Source organism: Mobula hypostoma, chromosome 9 (assembly GCF_963921235.1).
Source record: "Mobula hypostoma chromosome 9, sMobHyp1.1, whole genome shotgun sequence".
NCBI classification, from domain to species: Eukaryota; Metazoa; Chordata; class Chondrichthyes; order Myliobatiformes; family Myliobatidae; genus Mobula; species Mobula hypostoma.
The window spans coordinates 139,296,196-139,313,099 of record NC_086105.1 but is presented as its reverse complement, the minus strand read 5'-3'; the positions used below and the strand labels follow the sequence as shown (position 1 = coordinate 139,313,099).

At 41.9% G+C, this 16,904-nt stretch overlaps 1 protein-coding gene across 2 annotated transcripts in view; it reads right to left on the bottom strand.

Annotated features, from left to right (window-relative positions):
- cacna1ha (calcium channel, voltage-dependent, T type, alpha 1H subunit a) overlaps window positions 1-16,904 on the bottom strand; it is a 647,795-nt gene that overhangs the window by 443,390 nt on the left and 187,501 nt on the right. The gene's annotated exons all lie outside the window — the stretch shown is intronic.

Sequence of the window (16,904 nt, the reverse complement as noted above, 5' to 3'; positions counted from 1 at the left end):
ACATTAAAGATGCATCACCTTCATTTTAAAGGGATATTGAAAAATCTATGACCATTCATGCGTTGTGGGAATAACCTTTGCTATTTTGTTAGCGGATACTATAAAATCAATTACAATCAAGTGATTGGTGGACTATGAAAAACATTTAACCATTCCATATTTCATCACTGATTTCTTCTTACCTATTGCCTATTACGCCACCAGCATTCAGGGCAGCAATGAATGTCCTCCACCTCTAACGGTGTTCAAGGCTTCGTTTATCATGTCAATAGCTTCCTCTCAGTTTTCACTACCATCAGTCATGCAAGTCCCGGTGGAGACTCGGGAATACCGTCGCACTCAGACATAGAAGGATTCTTCATTGCTGTTTCTGTCACAATTTTGTTTTACCAGTCAGGGCTGTTAGCCCTTTGCTGAATCCCCAAAGCTGAGGGACCAGTGGACCACTTTTATTCTGACCTCTACCCTTTGACCTGTTTTTGACATGGGTGACCCTATCAAGAGCCAAAGCATAAAGCCCTGACTCCAGCCAGCACAGCTCTTCGGGTCATTAAGGCATGCAAGCCTCCAAACCATGACAAGGTTGTGGTCCTCTTGGAGGACCGATTTCTTTACTGCTTGCATTTTGCTCCAAGGCCAATGTCAACTGATGTATCAGAACAATCGTTAGGAAGCTTCGATTGTGGAAGTATCACAGCTCTGCTCACATCCATGTACCAACATCCAGCATCGGTTGCTAGGCAGCAATTACAGAAGAAAATATACAGTATTTCCACTCAGCAGTTCTGTTCCTGCTATTTTGCAGCTATATTCATTAGGAGTTTGTGGAGACTTGGTATGTCACTAAAGACACTTGCAAATTTCTACAGATGGACCTTGGAGAGCATTCTAACTGGTTGCTTCACCGTCTGGTATAGAAGGGTCACTGTACCAGATCAGAAAAGCTGCAGAAAGATGTAAACTCTGCCAACTCCAACATGGATACCAGCATCCAGGACTCCTTCCTCAAGGACCCCCATCACCCAGGACCTGCCCTCTTCTTATTACTAACATCAAGGAGGAGGTACAGGAGCCTGAAGATACACACCCAATGATTCAGGAGTGGCTTCTTCTCCTCTGCCATCAGATTTATGAATGGACAATGAACCTATGAACACTACCTCATTATTTTGGCTCTCTGTGTACTATTTATACTAATTTATAGGATATTTCCCAGAGCTGAAATGGTTGCCACAAGAGGACACAGGTTTAAAGTGCTGGGGAGTAGGTACAGAGGAGATGGCAGGGGTAAGTTTTTTTTACTCAGAGTGGTGAGTGCGTGGAATGGGCTGCCAGCAACGGTGGTGGAGGTGGATATGATAGGGTCTTTTTTGAGACTTTTGGATAGGTACATGGAGCTTAGAAAAATAGAGAGCTATGGGTAAACCTAGTAATTTCTAAGGTAGGGACATGTTCGGCACAACTTTGAGGGCCGAAGGGCCTGTATTGTGCTGTAGGTTTTCTATGTTTCTATTTTATGTATTGCATTCTATGGCAGCCAATAAGCAATAAGTTTCACAACATATGTCAGTGATAATAAACCTGATTTCAATTATGTCCCCTCAGTCACAAAGTAGCCTGCTCAGGGCAGATTTGGACTTTGAATAGACCTGCTCTCCAACTTCAGGTTTTTCTTTCAATAACTCACAGCAATATACCTTTTTTTTAGGTTTATCATAGAAATGAAAAATCAATTGAAACATTTAATTTTTTGAAACACAGGTTCCTTGCCCATCTGACCTGATTACCACCAGGCCTCTATAATCTGAAGTTAGTTGATGCCTCTAAAATGCAGCATCCATCATTAAGGATCCCCACCACCCAGGACATACCCTCTTCTCATTGCTACCATCAGGGAGGAGGTACAGGAACCCAAAAGACACATACTCAACATTTCAGGAACAGCGTCTGCTCCTCCGCTATCATATTTCAGAATAGACTGTGAACCAGTCCATGAACACTACCTCACTATTTCCAGCTCAGTTTGTGCAAAGACAGATCTTCACTTAAAAACATTCTCCAAATTGGAAAACCAAATTTTCAATAATAAATGCCATTTTACCCACATATACTTGAAATTATTAAAACGTGAAGCCACTGAACAAGTTACTGAATCCTTTTGCATGAATATCAGCATAGGTTATTTTATGTACAAAAACCCACATTTGTACTCAACAAATTACACCCTTAATTTTGACCCTGACACAAAACAGATGCAATACAACTGAGAAACAAAAAAGATACAGATGTCTGACCTCGAAAGTAAAAACAGAAAGTTCAGATAATGTTCAATAGTTTAAATATACACTTCCTTGCAATTTGAAATGTTTTAGAGTCATAGAGCATAGAAACAGGCCCTTCAGCCCAACTCATCCATGCCAACCAATCTAAACTAGTCTCATATTCCCATATTTGGCGATATTCCTCTAATCCAAGAGGAAATTCAAGCAACACCCAAAAAATGCTGAAGTTTTGTGGGGTTTTTTGTGGGTGTTGCTTGAATTTCCAGAATCTGCAGATTTCCTCGTGTTTGCATTTTTAAACCAAGAGGAACCTTTTTGATGCCACGGACCCCTAACATTAACCAAGGGGTTCATGGACCCCAGGTTGGCAACCCCTGCAGTCTAAACCTCTCCTAGTGGACAGCCAGGAAGGCCGTCAAAGCTCGCAGCATGATCTAGAACATCAGGGAAATGGGCTAAAAATGGCTGATGTGGGACGGCAGGCAAATGTGAGGTGTTGCACTTTGACAGGACAAACCAGAGTAGAACTTGCAGAGTAATTGGTTGGGCATTGAGATGTGTGGTTGAACAAAGGGATCTGATCCATAACTACTTGAATTACCTGTAAGACTGGGCTGTGAAGAGAGTGTTTGGCATGTTGGCATTCATAAATCGGACCACTGAGAACTGGAATTGAGTTGTTATGTTGAAGTTGTGTAAGACAAAGTTGAGGCTTAATTTGGAGTATTATGTGCAGTTCTGGTCATCTAACTACTGGAAAGATATTAATAAGCTTGAAGGAGTACAGAGAAAATTTACAAGGATATTGCTGGGACTTGAGAACCTGAATTACAAAGAAAGGTTGAATAGCTTAGATCTTCTTTCCCTGAAATGTAGGAGAATTGTCACAACCACGGTCTCTGCCGTGGAGTCTGGGGACTTTTGCAGGGGAGAGATGAACAGGCTCAGTAATCACGCTCGTGAGTATACACATTCCAGCCAGTTAGTCTTTCATTGCGGTTGTATTTAGCTCCTTCCCTTTCACTTCAGTCTTGTCGAGTCTTGACCCATAGCAGTGGCAATGCCCCCTGCTTCCTTAGTCAACATTCTGGGACAGAAGATTACAATTTAGATTGACGCTGCAAAAGAGTGGTATTAATTTGCTTTTAAGTTACTGCTTCCGAGCTGCGGTGATGGCGTTAGATTTTAGTTTAGAGTTCTAGCTCGTGGCACAGTTGGCCTAGCCTTAATTATTTTTCCTTTGGTTCTGTGCAGTTCTTATTAAAACTCAGTGAGCTGCTCATTCTACCTCTGTCTCTCCCCCTCTGGACTTGGGCCATCACCGAACACCGTGTCAAGGATAGGGGGAGATCTTATTGAGGTATACAAAATTACGAAGGCTACAGATAGGGTAAATGCAGGCTTTTTCTCCTCAGGTTGGGTGAGAATAGAACTAAATTTGAAATACTTAAGGGGAGCACATTTCATTCAGAGGGTGCTGCGAGTGTGGAACCTGCTACCAGAGGAGTGCTGGATGTCGGTCCAGTTGCAAGATTTAAGAAAAGTTTAGGCAAGTACATAGAAGAAGGCCCACCAGCGCCTTTACTTCCTGAGAAAACTAAAGGAATTTGGCCTGTCCCCTAAAATCCTCACTAATTTTTATAGGTGCACCGTAGAAAGCATTCTTCTAGGGTGCATCACAACCTGGTATGGAAGTTGTCCTGTTCAAGACCGGAAGAAGCTGCAGAAGATCGTGAACACAGTCCAGCACATCACACAAACCAATCTTCTGTCCGTGGACTCACTTTACACTGCACGCTGTCAGAGCAGTGCTGCCAGGATAATCAAGGACACGACCCACCCAGCCAACACACTTTTCGTCCCTCTTCCCTCCGGAAGAAGGCTCAGGAGCTTGAAGACTCGTTCGGCCAGATTTGGGAACAGCTTCTTTCCAACTGTGATAAGACTGTTGAACAGATCCTGACCCGGATCTGGGCCGTACCCTCCAAATATCCGGACCTGCATCTCGGTTTTTTTGCACTACCTTATTTTCCATTTTTCTATTTTCTATTTATGATTTATAATTTAAATTTTTAATATTTACTATCGATGTGTAATCCAGGGAGCGGGAAGCACAGAATCAAATATCGCTATGATGATTGTACGTTCTAGTATCAATTGTTTGGCGACAATAAAGTATAAAGATAAGGGGGGTATGGAGGGCTATAGTGTAGGTACAGGTAAATGGGACTGGGCAGAGTAACAGGTTGGCACAGACTACATTGCCCAAAGGGCCTGTAACTGTGCTGTGATGCTCTACGACTACATTCCCATCTAAAGCACTCTGTTGCTAGCTCATTCTAGATGTTGACTGCTCCCTGGGCGAAAAGCTTATTTTTCAGGATCCTATCAACTCTCTCCTCTCTCACCTGCCATTTATCTCTTGAATCCCCAAACCTGGGATGAAAGCATGATCCATTCATCCCACTGAAGGCCTTCTTCATCACCCTGTGGGGCTGTAACACCACTTTCAGGGAAACACATACCTTTTACAACACTCGCCAGGGCCAGACCAATCACCATGAAAATCCCACCCTCATTTGTCTTCCCACAATGCAACACCTCACCTTACGCAAATAAGACCCTTTTACACGTTTTCCATACACCTTATCAAAAATTGCTGTGCTTATAGGGCTAACTTACTCTTTGTGACACAGAAGACCATATTATCTGTCAGATCCATGCTTGCTCCCAGCAGATCAGTCTTATTAATCCTATCCACCAATTCCCTGTAGTCCTGCATCATAATCTTTTTCACATGTCTATCAACACCCACCCGCAATTATTTTGCCACTTGTCTACTCGAATATACAGCTGCCAATTAACCAATAATGTTGTCTATTGAATGTGGAAGGGAACTGGACCACCCAGTAGAAACCAACAATGTTACAAGGAGAATGTGAACACTCCACATAGAGTTCAAAGTTCAAAGTAAATTTATCTTCAATGTATGTATACATTGCTATACACTACCTTGAAATTCTTTTGCTCACGGGCATTCACAGTAGAACAGGGAAATACAATAGAATCAATGAAGAACTGCACACAAAAACTGACAACCATCATGCAAAACAAGACAAACTGCACAAATACAATAAATAAACAAATAATACTAGGAATACTGAGGCTATGGACTGATATGCGGGATTGGGAATGGGGATTTGAACTAAAATGGGTGGGCACCAGGAAATCTTGCCTGTTACGGAGAGAGTGAGGGTATGCGGCAAAGCGTTTGTAAAATCCTTTTTCTCAATTTTGCGCATTAAACCAAGACGTTACTTCTGTAATTTAAGAAACTCTTTTTATACCCACAGTGATGTGATGAAGAGTCTCAAACCTGAAATGTTAACCCAGTTTCTCTTTCCACAGATGCTGCCTGACCTGCAAGCTGTTTCTGTTTTCTTTTAACTGCAGATTTCCGGCATCTGCTGCGTTTTTGTGTGTTGCGCTGATGCTACGGAGCTGTCAAATAAATTAATGTATACTACACATAATGTTAAATTAATTTTATTAAAATGTAGGCATGGAAACTGCATATGTCATCTTCATGACTCAGTAAAATGTGCCTTCTATTTTGGCAAAGTTGTCCTCGGGGGAATTGTACTGATAAACAAGTCAACATGCAGAGTCAGTTTAATGGAAAAAAATGAACCCGCTGTCTAAACCGTGAGCAAGATACACGCCACAGGATTTTCTCTGGCCTATTCTTGTTAATAATTATTCTTAATGTCAGCATCTATGACAAGATTCAATACACTTAATTGGCATTCGCAACCATACAGGTGCCTCGACATCTCAGTAACCACCACATCTGATTAAATGATTAACTCATCCCCCTCGTGAAACTCACTGTGCTGAAGCTATTACTATACATTAGTATTATAACAAGAAATACATTTTATAGTACTTTACTGAATTGAGATGTGATTGTGCAAAGCGAAAGGTTAAGGCTAATTTCAAAAAGTCAGGGACCCAGTGCCAGGGTTACAGGAATCTCCCCAGTGGGAATGGAAAGATCCAGTTGTTAGGGAACAGATAGGAAGGAGCTAGGAATATGAGACTACCGAGATGAAATGTGCTACAGATCAAATTAAAATGCTAACAAACCTTTTTTTTTGCTAAATCACATACAGAATCAGGCACTTGTGCTAACATTACTTTGTGAATGTATATCCTATCATAACTGTGCGTGACTGCATGTACTTTATTTTGCACTTTGACCCCAGAGGTATGCTGTTTCATCCAGCTATATACATGTGTACGGTTGAATGACAACTAAACATGAACTTGAATTTGAATAGAAAGGCATAGAGCTTCAAAAATTTCAACAGGTGGAATGGATAGAAGAGGTTTCAATCCATGGGACGCTGGCATTAGGATACTGAAGGTAATAAGCCATTCCACAGGGAAGGCTTTCATTTAACCTAATTATTCCACAGGCTGACAAATAGAGATAAGAACCTAACTAAATAACATAAATCAAAATTACTTTTAGTTCAGCGGACCTAGTGACCCGGATCTGGGCCGTACCCTCCAAATATCCGGACCTGCATCTCGGTTTTTTGCACAACCTTACTTCCCATTTTTCTATTTTCTATTTATGATTTATAATTTAAATTTTTAATATTTACTATCGATTTGTAATCCAGGGAGCGGGAAGCGCAGAATCAAATATCGCTGTGATGATTGTACGTTCTAGTATCAATTGTTTGGCGACAATAAAGTATAAAGTAAAAAAGTATCCTAAAAAAGGGACTATAAAATAGGTTAAATGAAAGCCTCCTCTGCGGAATAGCTCATTTCCTCTAGTATCTGTGGAGTTGTCTAACTCAGAGAGGTGTCGAGGCTGAGTTGCTCAACTGAGATGAGCGTCACGTTGAAAGTGTCTACATGAGAAGCTGCTTGAAGAAGGTAAAATCTGTCATCAAAGATCCCCAGCATCTGGGACATGCCGTCCTCTCACAGCTACCATTGGGCCTGAGGTTCCGCACCACCGAGTTCCAGAACAGCTACTTCCCTCCAGCCATTTGATTGTCTAACCTGTCAAGGCGAATCACTTCCTCAGTACAAAAACACCATGAGCACTTTGTACTACAATGGACTTTGTTTTGTTTTGTTCTAATACTTCTTTCTAGTGCTTTCACAGGGCAGGAGGCACTGGAGCCTTAGGTCCCATAACACCAGGTTCAGGAACAGTTATTACCCTTCAACCATCAGCATAGTTAACTTCACTCACCTCAACACTGAACTGATTCCACAATTTATAGACTCACTTTCAAGAACTCTACAATTTATGCTTTCCGTATTTATTTATTTAACTACATATTTATTGTACTGCGCAAGCTTTAGGCACCCTAGAGTTTCTTTATATGGTTTCAGATAGTATGATCTCCACAGAGCCCTGATCTCAACATCATCAAGGATGTCTGGGATTGCAGGTACCTGGAGAGACAGAAGCAAGTCAGAGAGCCAAAGGTTGCAGGAGAATTCCAAGGTGCTTGGAACAACCTATCAGCTGATTTTCTTATAAAACTTCATGACAGTGTACCTAAGAGAATTGATGTAGTTTTAAAGACCAAATATTGGTGGTCATGCCTAATATTGTTTTGATTTAGTTTTTTTGCTGTTTACTGCTCTTCATAGTAATCTTTTGATATTTAGAAACTTTTCATTTCATTATCTTGCAAAGAATCTTTGCTTTACAGATTTTATTTACATATGCCTAAGACTTTTAAAATAGAAAGGAGGATGGGAAACAGAAATTAGAGTATGTAGCTTTGTATTAGCTCAGTAGTATTAAGAGTTATTTAGTAACTGGAAATACATAATATACAGTGCTGTATATGAGTAGTTATTTATAGAATTTGGCATCTTTTGCACATTGGTTGTTTGTCAGTCTTTGTTTATGTATAGTTTTCATAAATACGATTGTATTTCTTTACTTTCCGATAAATACCTGCAAGAAAATGAATCTCAAGGTTGAATATGGTGACGTCTATATACTTCCATTGTAAATTTCCTTCGACTTTGTATGATTTTGTATAATCTACAGTACTGTGCAAAAGTATTAGGCACACTTGTATATCTAAGACTTTTGCACAATACTGTAGTAATTAATGTATTGCACTGTACCGCTGCTGCAAAGAAATATGTGAAATTTTGCCGCAAATTGCATGACGTGTGAGCAATGATAAACTTGATTCTGATATGAGTCTCTATTGTGGACTGAGGGTGGGAAAGCAGCAGGGAGAGGGGAGTCATGGTTTGGAAAAGGGAAAAGGAGAAGGGAGGGAATAGGAAGCACCAGAGAGACATTCTGTAATGATCAATAAACCAATTGTTTGGAATCAAATGACTTTTGCTGGTGTCTCGGGGTTGGGTGTGTCTGCACCTGCGTCATCCCCTGCCCCATCACTCCTTCTCTGCCACCTGTCCCACAATCCTCCTGTGGTGCTCCACCCTCACCATTCCCAACATCCTTTGCTCCTGTCAAAATGACAGACTTGCTTTCCACTTCACGTTGGCCAATACAGAACTGTACAAAAGTCTTAGACACCCAAGATACATATATGTGTGCGCCTAAGAATTTTGTACAATACTGTATGTTTAAATTCTGTTTTCATAGTGAAGGTTGTGTCTCTAACGCTATATGTCTGCGATACTGCTGCAAGTAAGGTTTTCATGTACTTGTGCATACGTGTACTTATTCATACGACTATAAATTCCACTTGACTTTGAAGGGGTTACAGATGAAAGACAGGAAAGTGAAACCGAGGTCAAGATCAGATCACCATGATGTTATTCAAAACTGGGGGCCCAATATCTCTGATTCTGAGAATCCAGGAGACAGCTTGTCCTGGGTTGGAGTTCTTTCTGGGTGTGTGACTGAATGGGTGAGTGGGAGGGGCGGAGAAAAGGTTTATTTTGCTATTGTTATCTTGTTTTGCTTTGTTGTTGTTCTGTGGAACATCGTGGGCGTGCTGTGTTGGCATCGGAACATGTAGCGACACTTGTGGGCTGCCCTCAGCACATTCTCGGGTGTGTTGACCGTTAGCACAAATAGTGCATTTCACTGCAGGTTTTGATGTACGTGAAATAAATAAATCGGATTCTAAACACAAGGAAGGTCTGCAGGAGCTGGAAATCCAAAGCAACACACACACAAAATGCTGGAGGAACTCGGCAGGTCAGACAGCAACTATGGAAAAGAATAAACAGTCGACATTTTGGGCCGAGACCCTTCTTCAAGGCTGAGATTGAATGGGGAAGATGTCAGCATAAAAAGGTGGGGAGAGGGTAAGGAGGCTAGCTGGAAGGTGATCGGTGAAGCTAGGTGGGTGGAAAAAGTCAAAAGGCTGGAGAAGAAGGAATATAATAGGAGAGGAGAGTGGACAATAGGAGAAAGGGAAGGAGGAGCAGGACCCAGGAGGAAGTACTAGGCAGGTGAGAAGAGGTAAAGCATCAGAGTGGGGAATAGAGGAAGGAGCGGGGCACAGAGGTGTGTTTACTGCAAGGAGAAATTGATATTCATGCCATCAGGTTGGAGGCTACGCAGACAGAATATAAAATGTTGCTCCTCCACACTGAGGGTGGCCTCATCTGAATCTAAATCTGATTGAACAGGTTTACGACCTTCTTTTGCTCTAATGTCCTGATTCAGACAGTCTAGAAACAGTGATGCAGTGCTGTAGGAGGGGACAAATCATCAGGATAAGGACAAGGTTCAATTTTTTATAAAGAGGTTAGTATACATCTACATTGTAAGGCTCTGGTTGCTGCCTCTGAGATTATTGACCTAGTTTATTAAACTAGACAGGGGATTCCATCCTCTTTTTATGTCATGGACCCCTACCATTAACTGAGGGCTTCAGGGACCACATGTTGGGAACCCTTGCTCTTGGATAAAAAAGGATAAGGAAAACAAACTTGAAGAATCGGACCCCTAGAGCAGGGAATTACCTTCCACATCTGTTGTTTCTTGTATTCTTGGCTCACAAGCCCTTCTAGGACTGAATGAAAGATGATAATACCAACAAGATACACAAATAACATCTTAAGTTACACTTTGATATCTGAAAGTTGCAAATTCTTACTTTACTTTTCCCAGTTAACAGTCCGAGAAAAAAGTAGTGCACCCAAAGGGAGGTAGATTAAAAGTATTTCATTAGAATTGACACAGCATATTGCCTAAAGTTTCACTGTCTCTTTGAATTGGACATATATTATTTGATATACTCCACTGTAAGTCCATTTATATTAGATAACTTTGTCATGGCATGGTGGCGTAGTGGTTAGCAGAACTCTTTACACCACCAGTGATCAGGGTCCAATTCCCACTACTCTCTGTGCGGAGTTTGTACTCCTCGATCCTGTGACCACGTGGGTCTCCTCCAGGATTCCTCCCGCATTCCAAAAAGGCATACAGTTTAGGATTAGTAAACTGAGGGCATGCCACATTGGTGTTGGAAGCATGATGACACTTGCAAGCTACTCCCAGCACATTACGAACAGTAATGCTAACAACACATTTCACTGAATATCTCGATGTACATGTGACGAATAAAGCTAATCCTTATCTTCACACCATTATCTATCTAAATGTAAGTTGTCAAGTAAAATCCTTGATAAAGCTTTTGACTGCATGTTAAGACCTATCCTGATCATTTTAGGAATTCCCTGGGGCTTAACTTTATCCAATCCACCAAGACAAAACCAATAATTATTGCATGATTCAAAATATGATTTGACCTGCAAAATCTCTTAAGCTAATCCATAATGACAGTGGGTTAATTCTGGCTAATTCTGCTAATTCTACAGCTCACCTAATTCTGCTTGTACATCTTGGAGAGGGTTCAAAGGAGGGATTGAAAGATTATCAGAAGAGGAGCGTTTGATGGCTCTGGGCCTGTACTCACTGGAATTCAGAAGAATGGGGTGGGGGGGGTGATCTCATTGAAAGGTTTTGATAGAGTGGATGTGGAGAGGATGCTTCCTATAGTGGGGGGAGTCTAGGACCAGAGGACACAGCCTCAGAATTGAGGGGCATCCTTTTAGAACAGAGATGAGGAGGAACTTTTTTAGCCAGAGAGTGGTGAATCTGGAATTTGTTACCATAGGCTGTGGAGGCCAAATCATTGGGTATATTTAAGGCAGAGGTTGAGAGGTTCTTGGTTAGTCAGGCCATGAAGGCACGAGACTGGGGCGAAGGGGGAAATGGATCTGCCATGTTGAAATGGCAGAGAAAATTCAATGGGCCAAATGGCCTAATTCTGCTTCTATGTCTTTTGTTCCCATGGTCTTATAGAGGAGTAATAAACCAGTCATGATGAAATGGCAGAGCAGACTCAACAAGCCGGTTGGCCTAATTCTGCTCCTAGGTCTTATGGTGTTATGGTTTGCAGATGATGCAGAGATATTGGCGTCATTTGCTAATACCCCGGATTTACAATGTAAGTTTCAGTACATGTGCCTTGTTCAAGATTCACTGTATATAAAAGGAGTTATTAACATGATGTGATAACCTTTGTTCATGAAGTTCCTATGTATCTTGATCCCAAGGAACATCATTGCACAACAGTGGATGCAGAGATAGGCGGAGGGGCAGGTAGGGCTGAGGAAGCAGGGAGTCTGCAGAAGGATTGAGAAGGATTAGGAGAATGGACAAAGGAGTGGAAGATGGAATATAGTGTGGAGAAGTGCATGGTTATACACTTCGGGAAAAGGAATAAAGGCATAGACCTTTTTTTTAAAGAGAGAGAAAATTCAGAAGTCAGAGGTAAAAAGGGAATTGGGAGTTCTTGTGTAGAATTCCCTAAAGGTTAACCTGCAAATTGAGTCTATGGTAAAGGCGGCCAATACAGTGTTAGCCTTCATTTCAAGAGAACTGGAATATAAAAGGAAGGATGCACAGTACTGGCAAGTAAGGCATTGTTCAGACCTCACTTGGAGTATTGCAAGCAGTTTTGGGCCCCGGAACTAAGAAAGGACGCGCTGGCATTGGAGACAGTCCAGAGGAGACGCACGAGAATTATACCAGGAATGAAAGGGTTAAAGTATGAGCAGCTTTTTGATGGCTCTGGGCCTGTACTTCCCGCAGTTCAGGTAAATGAGGAGAGGGATCTCATTGAAGCCTCTTGAATATGGAAAGGCATAGAAAGGATACTTCCTACAGAGGAGGAGTCTAGGACCAAAGGAAGATGGAAAGATTGTGTACTCTGAAGAGATTAGGTAGCCATTTGATTACTAATTTAGCATTGAGAGTTGAAGGGCCTATTCCTCCGTTTTATTGTTCTATGTTCACATTGCACATCAGCTGCTTGAAGCTTAGAAATTACAGAAAAGGCCAGACTCTGACAGATAAAAGCCCATCATGAGCAAGGGAATTGAGCAAATCAATTGGCTACTCATTCCGCTGCACTTTATGAATAATTTTACATGTCACAGTGACTAACCACACGGAAAGCATTTGTCACTCTGTGTTAGGATGTCAAGCTGATGTCAAAAGGAATAGCTTTAATTTTTCCCGACATGGTGTACACTGGGGATTTTAATGAATGATATTAAATTCGATTCAGTCAGTTTAGATATGGCTCCTCTAACAGGAAAGTGACAGGCCATTGTGTTAGGTATATGCTGGCAGTAAACTACTGCGTTAAAACATTCTGTAGTGTTTCACAAATGGAGAATTTGACATTCAACATGGGATGGTCATACATAGCTATCATTAGCGTAAATTCCCTTCTAACTCTTTTATATTTGGCATTTTCGTAAAGCAGACAGAGGGAGAGTATAGGGGAAACAGTTTTATAACATAGCTTATCATATATCCAAACAAAATCATCCAATTTAATGTCACATGGGTTCTAGTCTTCTTGACACATTTGTCATAAAACTTTAAACAAAGAGAAAACAAAGCCAAATCATTTTGATTTAATCCCTGGAAAGTGTGCAAAATATAGGGCTGTGTACTTAAATCAGCATTTCTGCTGACACAGCCAAAGCTGGTGTGGTATTAACTAAACTCCAACCTGAATGGCATGAACATCGATTTATCTAATTTCTAGTCATTTCTCCCTCCTCCCATCTTTTTTTTTCCATTCCCCATTCCGCTCACCCCTTCTCTTCTCCTCAACTGCCCATCACCTCCCTCTGGTTCCCCTCCTCCTTCCCTCTCTCCCATGGTTCATTGTCCTCTCCTATCAGATTTCTTCTTCTTCAGCCCCTTACCTCTTCCCCTTATCACCTCTCACCTCTTTATTTCATTCCCCCCCCCCCCACCGCACACCCACAATCCCCCTCGCCTGGTCCCACCAATCCACTGACGGCCTGTACAATCCTCTCCCTCTTATTCTGGATTCTGCATCCTTCCTTTCCAGTTCTGATGGAGGGTCTTGGCCCAAAACGTCGACTGTTTATTCCCCTCCATAAATACTGAGTTCCTCCAGCATTCTCTGCATGTTGCTCAAGATTTCCAGCATCTACAAGATCTCAAGCATTCATGGCATGAAACTATGTCTTCTGCATCACCACAAAGAAACTGACACGTGATGATGTTCATCCACCTTGTAAGGCTAAGAGATCAGGCCAATCCCAACTCCCAACTCAATGGAACCTGAAACTGTGGGTTCTCTTGCACAATCTTTTTTCTAGCCGGAGAGTAGTGAATCTGTGGAATCCTTTGCCACAGACTGCCGTGGAGGCCAAGTCTGTGGGTATATTTGGGGCAGAAGTTGATATTTTCCTGATCAGTCAGGGCATCAAAGGACATGGCAAGAAGGGGTTGAATGGGATCTGGGATCAGCCATGATGGAATGGTGGAGCAGACTCGATGGGCTGAATGGCCTTATTCAGTTCCTATGTCTTATGGACTCACTGACATTGGACGTTTGTATAGCTTTCACATTAAGACTGTATTTCACTAATCTTATATGAATCCCACTTTTATTCTCCCCATATTCCCATCCACTCTCCCTAGATTCTGCCATTCATTGACACGATGGGCAATTTACAGTCCTTTTTGTTTTCCCTTCTGTACAAAGCTGATATCGCAGATCCCCCAGTATCATACTTTAGAGAATTCTGCTACCAGCCAGTTGCTGAGGTGAATTCTATTTAAATCTATTACCTTTTTTGGCCGGTGGTCAAAACATCGCAGCCAAGAAAGGCGTGAGGTCCAGAATGGCCACTAGCAGTGCGGTGGGACAGAACTTCCAGATGTGATGTATTGACTCTGCCAAAAGAATTGTGCCAGAGATCAATGTAATTATTCAGAAGGCAGTGCAAACCTTTTCTACAATTTCACGGGTGCTCAGAAGGTACTCATCCCAGAGGCATATTATCCCTGGAAATCAAAGGCAGGGAGCGAGGAACAGTAGCAGGGAATAATGCCGCAACAGCTTAATCCAAAATAGTCGGAAGTTACCAAGTACAGGAGTATAACATTGGAAGAGAGGCAAAGCAGGAGGAAATGGTTACTTGACCCTGACGATAGGAAATTACTCCAATAATCCAGGGAATTTTAAAGATGGGAATAATCTCTATGGTCGAAGGTAGTATGCCTCTTGAAAGAAAACTAACTACGAGTCTAGATTGGGCCCCTTATCAAAGAAAAGATGTGTTGGCATTGGAGAAGGTCCAGAGGTGGTTTACAAGAATGATCCCGGGAAGGAAAGGGTTAACATATGGGGAGCGTTTGATGACTCTGGGCCCCTTATTCGCTGGAGTTTAGAAGAATGGGGGAGGGTGGGATCTCACTGAAACCTATTGCATATTGAAAGGCCTAGTTAAAGCGGGTGTTCAAAAGCTGAGTCTAGGAGCTAGCGGGTATAGGACCAGAGGGCACAGCCTCATAAGACAAGGGTGTCACTTTAGAACAGATTTGAGGAGGAATTTCTTTAGCCAGAGGATGGTGAATCTTTGGAATTCATTGCCACAGATAGCTGTATCTTGGTAGATTTAAGCAGAAGTTATTAGGTTCTTGATAAGTGAAGGCATCAACGGTTATGGGGATAAGACAGGAAAATGGCTCTGGGAGGGATAATAAATCAGCCATAATCAAATGGCAGAGCAAATCTGATGGGCCAAATAGCCAATTCTGTCCTATGCCTTATAGAACAGGGAAGAGCATATAAGCCTAACATATAATTTTGACTTCTCCTGTCCTTAATGCTGGTAGGAGATTTCAAGGTGGGAACTGATGGGGCTGCAAAAAAGAATTAGTGACTTCAGGATCAAGGAACAAAATATATCTCCATGGCAATGGAATTGCTGGATATGGGCCACACACAGCAAAAGGAAATTTTCTAGTTCAGTATTTTGGTTGGCATGGACAAGTCAGGCTGAAGGCCTGTTTCTGTCTTCTGCAACTCTAAAACCCTAAGGCAAGGATTGACAATTTTTGATAATCTGGGCAATCTAAGGATATTGTGATTGGGCCAGAAGGTGAAATAAAGTGGAAAAGCAGCCTTAAGGGATGTTCTGACCTGTTCATGTTCCTATCCTGTGCAAAACAGAGGGTGGATTGGAACTCTTAAGAATAAGAGTTCCTTCTATCTTGCTGTTATAAGACTATTAAATAGTTTTCTACTACGAGAAATTAGACTGTTCTGCTCCCAATCTACCTTGTTATGACCTTGCACCTTATTGTTTACCTAAGTTTTCTCAGTAGCTGTCACACTTTATTCTGTCTTGTTACTGTTTTACCTCAATGCACTGTGTAATGATCTGATCTGTGTGCGCAGTATGGATGACAGGTCTTTTGTACAGTACTGTATTTGTCAACGTGGAGCAGAGAGTGAGTTTGTAAGTCTGGTGCGAGCAAAGGATGCTGGGAATGGTAAGGGTAGAGCATCGCAGGAGTGGCATGGGACAGGTGTCTGGGCAGTGGTGGGGCGGGGGGGGGGGCGCAGACACACCCAGCCCTGAGACACCAGGCAAGGTCATTTGATTCCAAACAACTAGCTATTGATCATTACAGAATGTGACTCTGGGGCTTCCCACTGCCTCCCTTCTCCCTTCCCCTTTTCCCAACCACGGTTCCCCTCTCCCTGTCCCCCTTCCCACTCTCAGTCCGTTATAGAGACCCATATCAGAATCAGGTTGATCATCACTCACATATGTCATGAAATTCGTTCTATTTTTTTGCAGCAGCACAGTGCAATACATAAAATTACTACAGTACTGTGCAAAAGTCTTGTGCACCCTAGCTATATATGTATGTGCTAAGACTCTTGAACATACTGTAGGTTGCCACAACATTGGGGCCGAAAGGCCCACACTGTTCTTTGTTTTATGTTCTATTGTCTATACGTGACCTTGATGGGCTCTTACTAATTTATAAAGTCTCACAGGAACATTGTGACTAAGATATTAAGATGTGCAGATCCAAATACATGAATTCCAGTTTTGATGGATGTGAATCCAAGTCCTTAAATAAACTTTGAACAAGATGCTAGCTTTAGTCATAGCTTCAATCAGTGTCATTAAAATCCACATGTTTCATTAATGTCCTTCAACTGCCAAACTAGAACAGGAGAGTGCCACTCCTAACAGAAATAGTTTGCAAGCCATTCAACCAGGGTCGAC